This window comes from Lepidochelys olivacea (genome assembly GCF_965140295.1).
Source record: "Lepidochelys olivacea isolate rLepOli2 genome assembly, chromosome: 11".
NCBI lineage: Eukaryota > Metazoa > Chordata > Testudines > Cheloniidae > Lepidochelys > Lepidochelys olivacea.
In genome coordinates this window covers 18,781,999-18,800,158 of record NC_140421.1, presented here as the reverse complement: position 1 = coordinate 18,800,158, position 18,160 = coordinate 18,781,999, and the positions used below count along the sequence as shown (strand labels likewise).

At 48.4% G+C, this 18,160-nt stretch overlaps 2 protein-coding genes across 3 annotated transcripts in view; one reads left to right on the top strand and one right to left on the bottom strand.

Moving 5' to 3' along the window:
• The window catches only part of R3HDM1 (R3H domain containing 1), a 163,914-nt gene extending 152,714 nt beyond the window's left edge, over nt 1-11,200 (bottom strand). The window contains exon 1 of the mRNA XM_084643971.1: nt 10,711-11,200. The gene's annotated coding sequence lies outside the window, so the exon portion shown is untranslated. The remainder of the gene's footprint in view (nt 1-10,710) is intronic.
• Nucleotides 11,201-13,383: 2,183 nt separating this feature from the next.
• The window catches only part of ZRANB3 (zinc finger RANBP2-type containing 3), a 128,095-nt gene continuing 123,318 nt past the window's right edge, over nt 13,384-18,160 (top strand). Inside the window, exon 1 of one of the 2 annotated variants that reach the window (XM_084642980.1) lies at nt 13,384-13,532. The gene's annotated coding sequence lies outside the window, so the exon portion shown is untranslated. Of the gene's footprint in view, nt 13,533-13,624; nt 13,797-18,160 lie in introns of those variants that run through there. The other variant, XM_084642979.1, reaches the window with a different exon arrangement.

Sequence of the window (18,160 nt, the reverse complement as noted above, 5' to 3'; positions counted from 1 at the left end):
CTCCAAGACAGGTATCTCTCATTTAAAAGTTTCCCCCAACCAAACCATCTGGTTTCTGATGCAGGGAAAATGGCAGGATAAGGAGGAGAGGAAGGAGTATGAGGACATAGGGTTGAAAATATGTTGCCAATGATCATTAAGGTAGCTGCCAAGAAAAAACAGACATACAACATGCTGGATGCACTATTAGTGGAAGACTCCACTGAGGAGCTCAGATTTTTAAAGTGTCACACACCTAAAGAAACATGAATATTTTACTTTTCTAAGAAGGTTGAGGACATGATGGTATGTACTGTGACCCGGTACATAGAATATATCTGCATTGTCAGTGTGGTAGGTACATGAATTATAGAGTGAATATAAAAATCAAGATAGTATTAGCAGTTTTATTATCTCATCTTAATGTATTTATAGCCTTTCAGTTGTCAGTTTTTCCTTTATAGTTCGTTTATAGATTCTTTCTATATAATTGGGTAGAAAAATAAAAGTTTCTTCCTCCATTTCTCTCCTTCATTCCTTTGAACTTAGTTTCAAAATCATTTTCAATAAGATTACTTCTTCTCCTTTGTCCTTTATTGTCCTGCTTCTTCCTTCAAACAACTTATTTCCCCACCAAAAAAAAAAAAGAAACAGTGACTTGTGGGTATGGCCATGTATTTTACCTCTCACATGGCTGAACCATTCAACTTTCCATTTTAATTAAAAGGCTTGATTCTGGAAATATTTAGTGCACCCAAGCACTTTTGCTAAATTACATTAAGTGTCCTCCCCACCCACCCCCAGGGTATAACTGAGAAAATACCAATACAAACCTTGTTTGAGTGACCCAATATAAGCTACATACTTCAGCAATACTCCCAGTCCCAATGGTATCAGGATTACAAGACTAGGACATGAAACCAAGTTTCCTACAGGGAAGGTAATTTGATAAGACAGCCCTTATAAAAGCTTCCAAGAAGTCATACCCACAAATTACAAGTTTGTTTGTACTCCCCATCAGTTAATTATATTGGAAATCCATGAATTACATAAATACATCAGCTTTAAAATACATTGGGGAAGTCAGGATTTAATAAATCTTATCAGAAGCCTCCAGACTTATTAGCCAATAAAGTACTTACATCAAATCTTAGATACCATAAATAATCCTCATTTCTAGGAGTGATAGTGTAATTGCACAGAGCACAATCTAGTTCTCTCAGTTTTAAGGAACATTTTCAATATACTTTACTACTTTTAAAAGAATTAAATCTATGCCATACTGCAAACCGACCTAAGTCTTATTTCTCCATCAAAAAGTTATTTCGCATACCATTCTAGAACAGTACTCTAAGGTATCAAAAAACTTATTTATATACTATCCACATACAATCCCAAGTAAAAAGATCAATAAATGTAATTGTACAAACTACTCTGGAGCCAACAGATGCTGTGTCATAAACTACATTAAAAACTGAAATCTCATATTATTTAAAGCATGTTGCATCACAAGTTGTTTGACAGCGATAACTGTGTGAGCATTTGAATGGGAGGGTAGAGGAGAGGGGGAGTAAATTAGGTCAAAGAGATGAAAGGAAAAAAAAATATGGAAATTTGCCCCATTCTCCTGCTTATAAGATCACTGGAGCACTGCCACCTTTTACCTTAATACAGAGCAAAGTTAAATACAAGAAAAAGACTTGCTTTACAAAGCTGCTTGTGGTACAATTAAGCAGTTTTTTTTTTTTTTTAAATCCTAAAATGCCCAAGTGGATCTGAAACATACAGAGAAGAGAAGCTTAAAAGCAATCAGTGTTTAAGATGAATGAGGCTGGGAAAGCCAGCAGCAATAAGACTGAAGGGTGAGTGGGAGTGGAAAACAAGGCCAAAGATAAGAAAATAATGGGGAAGAAGGGTAAAAGAATTAGACAATAAAAAATTCAGTAGAGCAGTGTCAAGGTTCCTTCCCCACTCTGAACTCTAGGGTACAGATGTGGTACCTGCATGAAAACCTCCTAAGCTTATTTTTACCAGCTTAGGTTAAAGCTTCCCCTAGGTACAAACTGTTTTACTTTTGTCCCTGGACCTTATGCTTCCACCACCAAAGTATCTAACAAAAACAACAGGGGAAGTGCCCACTTGGAAATGTCTCCCCCTCCCCCCCAAAAAAAATATCCCCCCAAGCACTACACCCCTTTCCTGGAAAAGGCTTGATAAAAATCCTCACCAATTTGCAGAGGTGAACACAGACCCAAACCCTTGGATCTTAAGAGCAATGAAAAAAGCAATCAGGTTCTTAAAAGAAGAATTTTAATTAAAGAAAAAGTAAAAGAATCACCTCTGTAAAATGAGGATGGTAAATACCTTATAGGGTAATCATATTCAAAACAGAGAATCCCTCTAGGCAAAACCTTAAGTTACAAAAAGACACAAAACGAGGAATATACATTCCATTCAGCACAACTTATTTAATCAGCCATTTAAACAAAACAGAATCTAACACGTATCTAACTAGATTGCTTACTAACTCTTTACAGGAGTTCTGACGTGCATTCCTGCTCTGGACCTGGCAAAAGCATCACACAGACAGAGCCTTTGTCCCCCCCCCGCTTTGAAAGTATCTTGTCTCCTCATTGGTCATTTTGGTCAGGTGCCAGCGAGGTTCTCTTAGCTTCTTAACCCTTTACAGGTGAAAGGGTTTATCCTCTGGCCAGGAGGGATTTAAAGGTGTTTACTCTTCCCTTTATATTTATGACACACCCCCCAAATCACAGATAGGTGAAACGCTGGCTGGGATTTCATCCTGGAGCTCTAGGAGAAAACAAAGTTAATAAGACACATGCACCTCTAAATATACTACCAAGTATACAAAGACTAACAATATTTTCCACATCTCAAGGACGATTTTAACCAGTTGATTCTAGGAAACTTTCATGGGAGAGTGCATCAGCCACTTTGTTAGACGCTCCTGAGATGTGTTGAATGTCAAAATCAAAATCTTGGAGAGCTAAACTCCACCGAAGAAGTTTTTTGTTATTTCCTGTGGCGGCATGAAGCCACTGTAGCGCAACATGGTCGGTTTGCAGGTGGAAATGCCGTCCCCAAACATATGGGCATAGTTTTTCCAGAGCGTAGACAATGGTGTAACATTCTTTTTCACTGACTGACCAGTTGCTTTCCCTCTCAGACAACTTCTTGCTAAGAAACACTACAGGATGGAATTCTTGATCCGGTCCTTCCTTCATTAAAACTGCTCCCACACCACACTCGGATGCATCTGTGGTTACTAGGAACGGTTTTTCAAAGTCTGGGGCCCTTAGTACAGGGTCAGACATGAGTGTCGCTTTAAGCTGGTTAAAGGCCTTCTGACACTCTTCGGTCCACTGAACGGCATCTGGCTGTTTCTTTTTGATTAGGTCTGTCAGTGGGGCGGCGATTTGGCTGTATTGTGGTACAAATCGCCTGTAATATCCGGCCAAGCCTAAGAAGGATTGGACCTGTTTCTTTGACTTTGGGACAGGCCACTTTTGGATAGCATCCACTTTGGCCTGTAGAGGGTTGATAGTTCCTTACTCTGTTTAGGCCTATTTGACACTTCTTAGCCTTCACAGTTTGTCCTACCTCCCTTATGCACTCAAAGGGTTTTTGTAGATGTTCCAGGTGTTCTGCCCAGGAATCCAAAAATATGGCCACATCGTCAAGGTAGGCGACTGCATATTCTCCTAATCCCACTAGGAGACCAACTACAAGTCTTTGGAAGGTGGTGGGTGCATTCCCCAGCCCGAAAGGGAGTACATTAAATTCATACAGCCCGACATGGGTGGTAAAGGCTGACCTTTCTTTGGTGGATTCATCTAGAGGTACCTGCCAGTACCCCTTGGTTAAATCAAAAGTAGAGTGAACTGGCCCGTCCCAGTTTCTCTAATAGTTCATCTGTGCGTGGCACTGGATAGTTGTCTGGGCGAGTTACAGCATTCAGCTTATGGCAGTCCACGCAAAAACGTATCTCCCCATCTGGTTTGGGAACTAGAAGCACTGGAGATGTCCATGCACTGCCAGAGGGGCGGATAACACCCTTCTGTAGCATATCCTGGATCTCCCATTCTATAGCAGTTTTAGCTTGAGGAGACACCCGGAAAGGTTGTACTTTAATTGGGTTAGCATTACCTGTGTCAATGGAGTGGTATGCCCATTCAGTCAGTCCTGGGGTGGCTGAGAACATCGGCGCGTAGCTAGTGCACAGCTCCTGGATCTGCTGTCGCTGCATACGCCCAAGGGTCATGGAGAGGTTCACCTCTTCCACGCCACCAGCACTTTTCCCTTTGTAGCAGACACCTTCATAGTTCCTGCCAGGAAATTAATTCCTGCATCTGTGAGGATGTCGGAGGGCCAACCTACCCTGGCAAAAATGTCTGCTAGTGCCTGGCACACACTTTTAGCCCTGGTGTTGCTTAGAGCTACTGCTTCCGGCCAAAGGGTGGCAAAATCCATGAAAGTCAGTATGTGCTGCTTTCCTCTCGGTGTCTTTTTCTGAAAAGGACCCAGAATATCCACAGCTACTCGCTGAAATGGAACTTCAATGATGGGGAGTGGCTGGAGAGGGGCTTTGACCTGGTCTTGGGGTTTTCCTACTCTTTGGCATACCTCACAAGACCAGACATAGGTAGAAACATCCTTGCCTATTCCCTCCCAGTGGAATGACCTCCCCAAACAGTCTTTGGTCCTGTTCACCCCAGCATGGCCACTAGGATGATCATGGGCTAAGCTCAAGAGCTTGACCAGGTACTTAGTTTGGAACTACCAACTGTCTCTGAGGATGCCAGTCTTCCTGGTGTCCACCAGAAAGAGTTTCCTTGTATAAAAGTCCTCTTTCTACAACAAACCTGGATCGATTAGAAGAGCTGAGAGGCGGTGGGTTGCTCTGTGCCGCTGTCCAAGATCTCTGGAGGCTTTCGTCTGCTTCCTGTTCAGTCTGGAACTGTTCCCTTGATGCTGGAGACATCAGTTCCTCATTGGATTGTGGACCTAGGCTTGGTCCCTCTGGAAGCGATGTAGGGGATGGGGCTGTTTCCGTTGGCTGTGAACCGCTCTCCCGTGGTGCACTATGTTGGGGTTCAGGCTCCGGCTGAGCCACTGGTGTGGGGTTCAGGCTCCGGCTGAGCCACTGGTGTGGGGTTCAGGCTCCGGCTGAGCCACTGGTGTGGGGTTATTGGCTGCTGCCGGTTCAGGTTTGGTGGGGCCCTCTGGTGTTGGGGTTGCAAGTACTGGATTCAGTGCTGGCAATGGGTCTGGTGCTGGTTGTTCCGCCAGTTCTGGTTCTGGGACTGGATCCACTACTGTTCTTGCAGATGTTGGCATGGGGTCCGGTTCCATCACCTCTGACCGGGTCCTGGTAGAAGTTTCTGAAACAGAGCTAGGCATGATGGCTTGCTTAGCCTGGCTGCGGGGGACCATTCCCACCCTCTTGGCTAACTTCACGTGGTTGGCCACCTCTTCCCCCAACAGCATGGGGATGGGATAATCATCATAGACTGCAAAAGTCCACATTTCGGACCAGCCCTTGTACTGGACAGGCAACTTGGCTGTAGGCAAATTGAAAGAGTTGGACTTGAAGGGTTGAATTGTCACTTGGATCTCTGGGTCAATTAAATTGGGGTCCACTGAGGAAGCATGGATAGCCAACACCTGCACTCTGGTGTCCCTCCACGCGGTGACCTTCTTCCCGCCCACACTCACACGTTCCCTCCGCTCCGAGGGTATCTGGGCCCGAGGACCTCTGGTGTGATTCTGGTGCAATGAACTGTAATCTGTTGGGGTTCTTGAGGCAGTTGGCCTTTACATGCCCTGGCTCATTACATTTAAAACATCATCCAGCTGACGGGTCACTGGGGCAAGTTGGGTTGCTGGAGAACGGTGTGGCAGGACGATAAGGTGTCTGATAAGTATTCCCTGGTGTGTAGTTGGGGCCTTGGGCTGCCCCCAGTAGTAGGGTGTGGTCTGAGGGTGTCCCTTCTGGTATCTGCTCCATCTGCGACCAGGGCTGTTCCTCTCTCCTCCCTCCACCCATTTTGTTCCAGCTTGCCCCGCCTCTCTGGCAGTCCGGGACTGCTCATATCGATCAGCATAAGAAGCAAGACTTTCTGCTGAGTCCATTTCCTTATCCTATAAGCATTGTTTTATTTCCTCCTTGGACAAGTTCAGGAATTGCTCCTGAGCTATCAAATCACACATTCCTTCAAAGCTGGTGACACCCCTTCCTTGGACCCATTTATCTAACAGATCCTTCATCTGATTTAGATACGCCACATTACTTAGTCCCGGCCCTCTCTTAAGGGTTCGAAATTTTACTCTGTACGTTTCAGATGTAATTTGAAATTGCTTTAAAACCAAATCCTTGAACTTATTATAGTCAGAAGCCTTAACAAGAGGCATCTTACTGAATATGTCCTGAGCTCTTCCAGTCAATTTTGCGACCAATGTGGTCATCTTGTGAGCTTCAGGAATTTTATGGAGTGTGCACAGTCTCTCAATGGTGAGAAAATATTCAGCAGTATCACTGGATTCATCATAATGTGGACATAGTCGCTCCCGTTTGTGGATTGTTGGGGAAGGATGGTTAGGGTTATCCAGTAGATTCCGCTCAGCCCTTGCCTTCTCCATCTCCAGTGTATGCTTCCTCTCTTTTTTCTTCTCCTCCATTTCTTTTTCCCTTGCCTCCATAGCTCTCCTGTGGGAAGCCTCTTTGGTTTTTTCTGCCTTGGGCTGTCATGTTTGCCTCTCTGTTTTTAACTAACTTTACACCCCAGGGTTAGAAATAAAAGACAAACGAAGAAAAACTTGACTTGTCAAAAAAAATAGGTTGTGCTGTAACCGGATACCTATGTTGTCTGATAGTGATTGTCAGCCTACAGAAAAATCCTTTAAAAAAAAACAAACAAACCACCAATACCTTCATCTCCAGGCCAACAGACAGAAAAAACTTCTAGTTGCTCTTAGCTTTAAAAAAAAAAAAAAAAAAACACCACACACACACCTCTTCAGGTCTGTGAAGAGCTTGTGAATTTCCCTGCAGGAGGTTAACTACCCTGCCTTTAGGTAGAGAAAACTCCAGGTCACAAAAGACAAATCCTTTTTGTCATAATGGGGAAGAAGGGTAAAAGAATTAGACAATAAAAAATTCAGTGGAGGGGGGAAAGCCATAAGCAGAATGAGCGGAGAAGCAAGCTTGTGAGCCAGCAAAAAGGGAAGGAGGAAAGAGCCGAAGGGAAGGGGAGGAAGAGGTAAAGGGACACACAGGCCTGAGTTTGAACAGAATTAAGTAGTCTATGCTTTCTAGAGGGTTGTGAAAACTTAATGAATAAATTTTTGGAAAACTGCTAAGGAATCCCATTCTAATACATCACACTCCTTTCACTAACAATTGGTATTTGGGTATATTCACCAGCGTTCCTCATAACTGGACAGAACATTAGAGTCAGACTTGACCGGAATTTGCTATTATGTTTTTACAGAAAAACAGAAAGTGATTTAAATAATAAAATGTATGAACATTCTGCTAGAAGTTACTTGAGCAGCAGAAGAGTCCACCAACCAAGACCTACTACAATGACAGATTAGCACAGAAACTTTAACATGATTGCAATTTATAGCAATTATATAACCATCATTCCCTAATACAGTCACAATTACAGAACCTACCATAACAGAAAATTCCTATTTTCAATTCTTATTGCCAGTGTTTCCAAACAATGTCCCATGTGACAAAAGTGATGGACTATGTCATATGAAGTATGCCTACACCAGAATTATTCATCTCCTAGAATGGCAGAATGTTTAAATAAAGACCTTGGAAAAGTATTTCCAACCCCCCCACCGCCCCCTTCATTAAAACAGAAAATGCAAAATCGTATTTCTGCAATCTAACAACAACACTGGATTATAAAAGTGCTGGCACACAGTATTTGCTTTAGCATTCAATCAAGAACCTTGCAGCTACCTGTGACCTAAAGAGAAAAAGCACTTTATTTTCAACTACTTTGTCTTTAAACTTTATTCTATATGAAAAGAATTACAAATTGATTATTCATTGTGAACTGATGCTAAGGCCTTAGTTTGGGACACTTTTGTTAAGAAACAGGTTAAAAATAAGTGTTTGTGTATTTAAAATACAAGATCCTTTCTAAGTTCAAGGTTCCATTATGATCTATTACCATGTAGAGGCATAAAGCTTTTGCAAACTTTATTTTCTAAATACATTCACTTTCTAAGCGTGAACATCATTCTGGGATGTATTAGCAGGCGCATTGTACGCTAAACACAAGTCGTAATTTTTCCACTCTACTCAGCACTGATCAGGCCTCAGCTGGAGTATTATGTCCACTTCTGGCCACCACACTTTGGGAAAGATGTGGACAGATCAGTGAAAGGCCAGAAGAGAGCAACAAAAATGATTAAATGTCTAGAAAACATGACCTAAGAGGAAAGATTGAAAAAACTGAGTTTGTCTCTTTTCCAGACTAAACAACTGAGGGAGGAGGGGCGTGGAAGAGACAGAACAACAGTCTTCAAGTACATAGAAGATTGTTGTAAAATGAAGGGCAATAAATTGTTTACCTTAACCACGGAGGACAGGACAAGTAGTAGTGGGCTTAAACTGCACTAAAAGTTAGATTTAGGTTAGATATTAAGAAAAACTTCTTAACTGTCAGGGTAGTTAAGCGGAACAAGTTACCTAAGGTGGTTGTGAAATCTCCGTCATTGGACGATTTTTAAGGAGGTTAGACAAACACTTCTCTGGGATGGTTTAGATAATGCTTAGTCCTGCCTCCGTGCAAGGCATTGGACTAGATGAGGTCCTCTATTGAGGTCTCTTCCCATTCTACATTTCTATGATTCTAGGAACAGATCTTTTGCCTCCACCCCACCCACTTTATATATATCACAAAATATACAAAGTAGAAAACACACAGCTGCAATCTGCCTAATCACACTATCCATAATTAGAACTATACGTAAAGAAATTGCACAGAATGTGTTTATCATGGAAATCCAGCTTATAAAGCCTGCTTACAACAACAAAATCAAGTCTTCAATATAACAGGTATCTTAAGATGATTACATTCCATTCATTTTTTAGTTTTTCTTTTGTAACCAAAAGTACAAAAGTGATGTAGCTTTTCTATCTACACTTTGGATTACACTGTGCTAGATACAACTACATTCAAGACAATTGTCCAGAATACATTGTGTACAACCATCTTCCAGTGTCAGAGCCAACAGTTATAATATTTCCTCCATCCAGAGTGAAGAAAGATTTAAAAAATGGAACCCATGTTAGCCCAAATCAATACAGCAAATTTGCACAGTATAGTTTCTTCGCAGGATTTTTAAATATATATTTAGTACTGTGTCTACACCAGCAGTACATTGCACTTTTATAGCACCTTTCATTTGAAGAGCTTCAAAGCAATTTAAGAGCCCTTAATTAATTAAGCCTCACAACAGTTAAGTTCCTTGACTTAAAGGCAGAGAAATGATTTGCCCAAGCAACTCACCTCCCTTTAAAGTTTCTTTTTTTTTTAAAATACCAATGCTACACTAACACATAACACAACCCTATTTTTGTAGCAAAAACATATGACATGAACCCATGCAGAATTGGTTCAGACATGAGACCACAGAGGAATTAAGGTTAGGATTAATGGGATAAAACATGGGACTACCTTATTTTAAAACAAGCAAAAAGCTTCACATCCCCTTGTACCAACACTGACCCATTTACATTGAATTAGCCTATTATACCTATATGCAGATACATTCAGAACTTTGGAAACACTCCTTTCTCTTGCCAGCATCATTAAATGCCAACTCCAGTTTTGCTAATCTAGCATCAGGGAGACAGTTTGTAAGCAGCTCCATACCCCATCCTTTATAATTGGGGAAATTTGAAAGATTCACTACTTCTTTACAGGGGCAACATGTTATAGTCACACCAGTTTCTCCACTGGTTCTCTCTCTTCTGATACCACCTCCGCAAATGCTTCTGCCTCAATCTAATTATAAAGCCACCCTGCACAGATGCAGCCCGTAAAAAAGATATTTGGGGTACAACAAGCCCAGTGCAGGATCCCAGAGTGCAGCTACACTGAAAGCCCCTTAAGAATCCTTAGGTACAGCCAGCTTCTAAGGGCATCTCAGCATGCGGACTGCCCCCGATCCCCAGGGTACTACCGCCCACACCCCAACACAGGGGCCTCCCCCCAGATGCAGCCACCACTCCCAACCACCCCGGGCTCAGCTTCCCCCAGGGCTCCCCACCCCAGTGCAAGGGCCCACATGCCAGTGCAGCTCACCCCAGGGGGCCCAGTGCCCCACCCCAATGCAGTAACCCCCCCCCGTGCCCGCCATGCCAGTGCAGACCCCCTGACGCAGCTGCCCCCAGTGCCCCCACAGCAGTGCAAGGACACCCCCCCATAGAGCTCCCCCCCACCCCAGTGCCGGGACCGCCCCCTCCAGGGTACAGCTGCTCCCACCCCAGTGCCGGGCCCCCCTGCAGGGTGCAGCTGCGCCCAGGGACCAGCCACTCCCCCACAGGAGTGCAGTACTCCAGCAGCCCTTGGGGCCGGGCAACACCGCCGCGGACCCCTCACGCGGCGCGGGAGCCCTGGAACAAGCTCCCCTCCCCTTCGCAGGGCGGCGGGCGAAGGTTATAAAGGGAGGCGCGCTCCTTACCGCGATGGCGCTAACACAGCCGGGCGGATAAGGGCGGCGACGGGGCCGGCTCGGTGACGGAGTTTCACACACGAGGGAGAACTGACCCCATCACCAGCCCCCGACAGCAGCTCCGGTTCCTCCTTCTGCCGCGGCGGGGACAGAGACCCGCCCCCCGCCAGTGCCTGCGAACGGCAACGCACAATCCCGCTGACCGACGTCAGCCGTAGCCATTTACAGTCCAGCATCCGCCTCCAGACCTGCCCCTGTGGTGCACATACCACTTGCGCATAAACTCGCCCACTAAGGGGCCTCTGGCCAATCGTAACCGGTGGTTTGACTGAATGACGGCCCTAATTACCAATAGGAAGCCGGTGGACAGGCACACAGAGCCCCACCTCTGTAGGTACCAACAACCAGTGGAATCGCGGCGTTGCGCTGACAGACGGTTTTCACCGCTAATGACAATCAAGTCGGTACTTGTTCCCGTAGTGATAATATAACCCCTTTCCCCGCGAGCTCTGGCACTGCGCCCAACTAGAAGGACCAGCTCGCTGGGAACTCCCTCCCTTATCATCATCAGCAGCAGCGAGCGTCTCCCCATCCGCCTAACCCTCCGCAGACAACAGTTCGCGATCGTGTCCCTAAAGTATAGCGCAGCCCGTGTTCGCCAGCGCCAGGCATCCTGGGAATTGTAGTCTCTTGTATTATCATGCTCATTGCTTGCCCCCAGGAGCCTGTTTACCAACTGGCCAGTCGGAGAGCACGGGACTCAGTAATGCTTCTTATCCTCACCCTCCACCTCACTTATTTACAGGGGGAAAGGAGTTCTGCCGCCGCCGCCGCCTTCCGTACAGTCCTCAGCACTCTGCAGCCCCACCCATTGCTCTCCGGGCTCGTCGCACCGTCACTCGGCACCATACACCCCTTCAGCACAGCTCCCCCCATCTCCTATAGTAACTGCAATGCCTCTCTCTCCCCACAATCGCTGGAATCCTTCCCACACAGCTCGTCCTACCCCTTCCCCCCATAGAGCCTTCCCATTCAGACAGCCCCACGCCCCACCATAGCTCCCATCCCGCGTCGCTCCCCCACCCCCCTATGTAGCGCCCCCCCGCATAGCTCCCACACCCCCATAGCTCCCACATACCCCTACATAACTCCCACCCCACTGTGTGGCGCCCGCTGCGTAGCTCCCACAGTTTCACCCCGCCGCCCCGAGTAGCGCACCCCTGCGTACCTCCCACAGCTTCACCCCGCCCCCCCGAGTAGCGCACCCCTGCGTAGCTCCACAGCTTCACCCCGCCGCCCCGAGTAGCGCACCCCTGCGTACCTCCCACAGCTTCACCCCGCCCCCCCGGAGTAGCGCACCCCTGCGTAGTTCCCACAGTTTCACCTCGCCCCCCCCCCGGAGTAGCGCACCCCTGCATAGCTCCCAGTTTCACCCCGCCCCCCCGAGTAGCGCACCCCTGCGTAGCTCCACAGCTTCACCCCGCCGCCCCGAGTAGCGCACCCCTGCGTACCTCCCACAGTTTCACCTCGCCCCCCGAGTAGCGCACCCCTGCATAGCTCCCACCGTTTCACCCCGCCCCCCCGAGTAGCGCACCCCTGCATAGCTCCCAGTTTCACCCCGCCCCCCCGGAGTAGCGCACCCCTGCGTACCTCCCACAGCTTCACCCCGCCCCCCCGGAGTAGCGCACCCCTGTGTAGCTCCCCCAGCTTCACCCCGCGCCCCCGGAGTAGCGCACCCCTGCGTACCTCCCACAGCTTCACCCCGCCCCCCCGGAGTAGCGCACCCCTGTGTAGCTCCCCCAGCTTCACCCCGCCCCCTCGGAGTAGCGCACCCCTGTGTAGCTCCCCCAGCTTCACCCCGCCCCCCCGGAGTAGCGCACCCCTGCGTACCTCCCCCAGCTTCACCCCGCCCCCCCCGGAGTAGCGCACCCCTGCGTAGCTCCCCCAGCTTCACCCCGCCCCCCCGGAGTAGCGCACCCCTGCGTACCTCCCCCAGCTTCACCCCGCCCCCCCGGAGTAGCGCACCCCTGCGTAGCTCCCCCAGCTTCACCCCGCCCCCCCGGAGTAGCGCACCCCTGCGTACCTCCCACAGCTTCACCCCGCCCCCCCGGAGTAGCGCACCCCTGCGTACCTCCCACAGCTTCACCCCGCCCCCCCCGGAGTAGCGCACCCCTGTGTAGCTCCCCCAGCTTCACCCCGCCCCCCCGGAGTAGCGCACCCCTGCGTACCTCCCACAGCTTCACCCCGCCCCCCCGGAGTAGCGCACCCCTGCGTACCTCCCACAGCTTCACCCCGCCCCCCCGGAGTAGCGCACCCCTGCGTACCTCCCACAGCTTCACCCCGCCCCCCCGGAGTAGCGCACCCCTGCGTACCTCCCACAGCTTCACCCCGCCCCCCCCGGAGTAGCGCACCCCTGTGTAGCTCCCCCAGCTTCACCCCGCCCCCCCGGAGTAGCGCACCCCTGCGTACCTCCCACAGCTTCACCCCGCCCCCCCGGAGTAGCGCACCCCTGCGTACCTCCCACAGCTTCACCCCGCCCCCCCGGAGTAGCGCACCCCTGCGTACCTCCCACAGCTTCACCCCGCCCCCCCGGAGTAGCGCACCCCTGTGTAGCTCCCACAGCCTCCCCATGCGTGCGGTCGCCCCGCACCCCGTCCCTCAAACTCCCTGTTGCGGCGCTGCCCCTCCCGCTCATATTCCCGCGCACCCTCTGGACAAAGGGGAGGAGACGAGAGCGAGGCGGATCAGGACTCGCGATCACAAACCCGCCCTCCCCAACCAGCGGGAAGGGATGAGTGAGTCGGTTGGTCCAGCGCGTGGTGAGACGCGGGGTAAGAACAACCCTCCTGCGTCTCAGCTACTTCCTGGATCCCAATAGGATCCCCGCGGAAGCGCCGCTCGTGCGCCCTCGGCCACTTATTGGCGGTCCCCGTCCCCCCCCCCCCAGTGGCGGGGGGTGTTTGGGTCCACGGCGGTTCCCGCTCCCGCCCCCGCCAGAGGTCACTTCCGGCGCCGGGGCTGAGCGGGAGCGAGCCCGCGTGAAACCGGCGTCGTTCTGGGGAAGTTTGGTGGCGGCGGCTGCAGCGGCAGCAGTGGTAGGTGTGAGTTAGTCAGTGGAGGCGAGGCTGCTCTCGGCTTTTTCCTTCCTGGCCCCCTACGGATTGCGGGGCCGGCGGCGCCTTGCATGGTGGGGAGCCGCGATTATTCCCTTCTCCCCGCCCCCGGTCGGGCTGTGGACTAGCGCGCCCTAGGGTCAGGGCTGCGGTGTGTGGCAGGCCGTGTTCAGTGGAGCTTCAGCGGCTGTCTAACGCCGCATACCACTGTCTGGCTCTCTTCCCCCCATAATGCTGCTCGCCGTGGCTCCCCAGGTTGTGTCTAGGGTGGAAGCTGTACCCTTATTGAGCGGTTTGCTTAACTGTGGCGGCTGTGATTGCGCTGTGTGGGAGTTCATCTATGTAGGGGGACATGAGGCTAGATCGACTTGTTCTTGTCTTGAGGAAGATCCTCATCTCAGAACCACGCCTGAGACCTCTGTTTCTCTTGTGGATTCATCTGAGGGATGTAGATCCGTGACCACCCAGTGGCCAGTGACCCTTTAGAAAACATTGCAACTGTGTCATGTCAACAGAAACCTAGAAGTCTAGGAATCTAGCAACTCAAAGTAATTAATATCCACACAGTATTTGTTAGTTCCGTCCCCAAAATGATTTGGGATGGCAAGCATCTGACTGTAGAACCCTACTTCAAATGAGAAACCCTCCAACATGTAGAGAGAAGTTAAACTTCACAGCTGTGCAGGAAACAGTCGAATGGTCTAGGACGGGGGTTCTCACCACAAATATTTTGGTGGCCTGAAAATGTGGACACCAACTCTTGCTGATGACCGCACTGACACTTTTTCCTAAAATACTTTATTAACTTTAGGAAAAATAAATAAATATGCACATATACACATCCAAATCATTGTAATTTATGTACATTTATTTTTTTTACAGACTCAATAATAATGCTGGGAGAAGTTATATTTGTGTGTTTGTTAATATCACTTTTCACAGGACACTTAATAGCTACCTGGGAGCCTGTGATAAGTGATATTAACAAACATACAAGTATCACATTTTACAGCCTCCCAGGTAGCCAGTTAATCTGCTGTGAAAAGTGATACATGCATGTTTCTTAATATCGCTTCTCAGCAAGCCCCAGGACAAGCCCTGGATGGGAGAAGTGGAGGGGAGGCAGCAGGGCCCTAGGGGATGGATGCTAGGCTTGGGGAGGCAGCTGGGGTTAGGTGTGATGGGGTGCGACTAGAGCTGGCGGGAGGCACCCAGGGTAAGAGCCCACTGCAGCACAGCTAGAGCCCAGGGCTAGCGTCTGTCTCTGCACAGCCAGGGCCAGGATTGGTGCTTGGGGCCAACACCCACCAGAGCCCAGGGTCGGAGTCTGCTGCTCTGTGGCCAGGGCTGGGGATCAGTGCCTGGGCCCAGCGGCCACTGTTGCATGGCCAGTGCCCAGGATAAGCGTCCAGCGCCGTGGTAAGGAGCTTGTCGGCATCCAGCGGCATGGTTCGGAGCCCACCACCGGGGATCTGCACCCGCTGCCACGTGGTTGGGACCAGGCATCTGCACCTGGGTCTGGCGCCTGCTGTCGCCTAGGTTCCGCACCCGCTGCTGAACAGCCGGAACTGGGAGTTGGCAGCTGTGGCAGCTGGGAATCAATGCCTGGGGCTAGCAGCTGCTGCAATATGGCCAGTGCCTGGGGTCAGTGTCCAGAGCTGGGGATTGGAGCTGGCCGCCACCCGGCTGGAGTTCAGCACCTGCCGCCAGGGATCTGCACCCACTGCCGCGCAGCCGGCATCGAGGATCTGCACTTGGGTCTGGTGCCTGCCAAACAGCCAGGACCAGGGGTTGGTGGCCGTGGTCAGCGGCCAGGACTGGAGATCAGTGCCTGCTACTGGCAGCCAGAGCTGGAGGTCGGTGGCTGGGGATTGTGCCTGCTGCCACTCTGCCGGGACTAGGGATCGGCGCCCGGGCTGGTGCCTGCTGCCCCATGGTCAGAGATTGGTGCCCAGGACCAGCACCTGCCAGAGCCCAGGCCGGGGCTGGTGGTTGGCGTCCAGGGCTAGCGCCTGGGGTCAGTGGCCAGGGTTAGGGGTTGGAGTGAGCGGCTGGGGGTCAGCAGCTACCACCAAGGATTGGTGCCACGCAGACAAAGCCAGGGATTGGAGTCCACCTGCATACAACCAGAGGTTGGAGCCTGAAGCTGTGTGGTCGAAGGCCAGCGCTACGTGGCCAGAGCTGGGGGGTCAGTGCCTGAAATACCACAGCTGGAGCCAAGTGTTGGTGCCAAATCCCCATGGTTGGAGGCCTGGTCCATGCAGCCAGGCTCCCTGAGTCCTACCGCCCAAGCCTGCTGCCCAACCACCCCAGGACTGAAGCCTAGGTCCCCCCCTCCCCGTGGTAGGTCAAGTATCCCTGTTTTACTGATGGGGAAACTGAAGCAGAGTGGTGAAGTGACTTGTCTAAGGTCGCTGACCCGGACACTGGCATTGCTGAGCATAGAACCCAGGTTTCTTATATCCCAGTCCAATGTGGTGTCTGCACTCCATCCTATAGTAAGGAAAAAGTAATAATGAAAAAAATTAGGAAAAAGTAATTTTGCCAGTGGGCAAAAACATTACAAGCGTAGATATGCTAGGTAGCTATCCAAGTTATTGTCTTACATAAGTTTTAAGGGGCAAAGAGATTGTCTCTCATCTGTGAAGTGCTTGGCACAATTTTGGGTGCTGTGAAATGAGTATAAACTCATATTTGCAGAATGTGGGCTTTTCATCATAATTGCTTAATTCAGAAATATTGTCAAAGGTCTGGGAATAAGAATAATAATTTTTTTAAATAAATGCTTATAAAGAATGTCTATACAATCAATAAAACTACTAATAAATCAATATACAGGCTAGGAGAAGAACAGGATTAGAAATGCAATTTTGTAAGAAAGAAAAAGTGGTCTTTGAAACTACTTTTAATTAATTTCTTAAAACTACATCTTAAGTTGAGTGTTTCTTTAAGAAAATATTATAAATTTTACCATAGATGTCAACGAGAGCTTTAGCCAAAGCATTTTTCTTTTTTGTGCTTGAGGTAGCACCAAAAGGCCACAGTCGGGATCAAGATGTTATGGTGCTAGGTGCTATAATAAACACGTAGTAAAACAAGGTTCCTGTCTTGAAAGCTTTCAGCCTATCTTAAAATAAGATGTAACGAGAATAAAACATTTGGTGGGAAAGGAGGATGAGGGTAAATATAGTCAGACTGCTCTCTTAATAGGCTAGTAAAGAGTACAACCTCATGGTTCCAAATAATGTAATTTTATATCTATGTATCAGTAATCCCCACGTATACCTTCCCTAGCAATTATGGAGTTTCTCCATTGTTCATTTGTCAAAGCTCAGTGAATCAGAAGGCCTCTAAATTTTCCCTTGGTCTTATTCAGCAAATGAGAAATTGGAGAAATGTTCCAAAATTTTGAAAATTCTCTCCCTGTAAATGACCTTTGTTTTATATCCAACAGAACTCAGTTATATTTTCAGATAATAAACATTTATTTATATGAATGCTTCAGAAGTTACTCTCTCATCTTTTCTTGCTATTGAATATGTTCAATCATCATACACTGCTCTTATCAGTGTTAGGATATAGATATTCAGGCCTGTCTGTAAAGGCCTGTACTTTAAGAATTTAGGTGTATTCTTATCACTTGGCTAGTTAGAGGTATAAAAGAAAGAATCAAAATCACTGTCTGCCAGTGTAAGTTCCTTCTCTTACTGTGACAGTCGGAGGCCCTGTTCTTAGGCTAAGGCCTTTGGCTAAGTGACAGAGGCAGCCATAAGCTGGGAAGAGACCAGTCACATCCTCACATTCCAAAGTAGTCACATTGAAAGAAGGTGCTATTGGGCTGTTAGGAATACAATCCTGTCCTGATAGTGCCTATCACCTCCAGAGAAAGGGAAGTGCCTAGAAGATGTAAAAGGAAATTGAGGTTGTTAGTTTTCTGTCTGGTAAGAACTCACTTATCAATAGACACAGCTGGGAAACTCTTATGTCTTTATAGATGTTGTTGTGAAATCCTCACTTCTGTATTGTTTTGTCATTATAGTTCCCACTTTGCTATTGTTTATTGGCATGGTCTCTGTCTGGTTCTGTGATTGTTTCTGTCTGCTGTATAATTAATTTTGCTGGGTGTAAACTAATTAAGGTGGTGGGATATAATTGGTTAGCTAATCATGTAACAATATTAGGATTGGTTAGTTAAATTTCGGTAGGATGATTGGTTAAGGTATAGCTAAGAATATTACTATATAAATTAGGGGCAAACAGGAAGTAAGTTGGGATTCGAAAATAAGGAAAAAGGAACTTGTATTTAAGCTTGCTGGAAGTTCACCCCAATAAACATCGAATTGTTG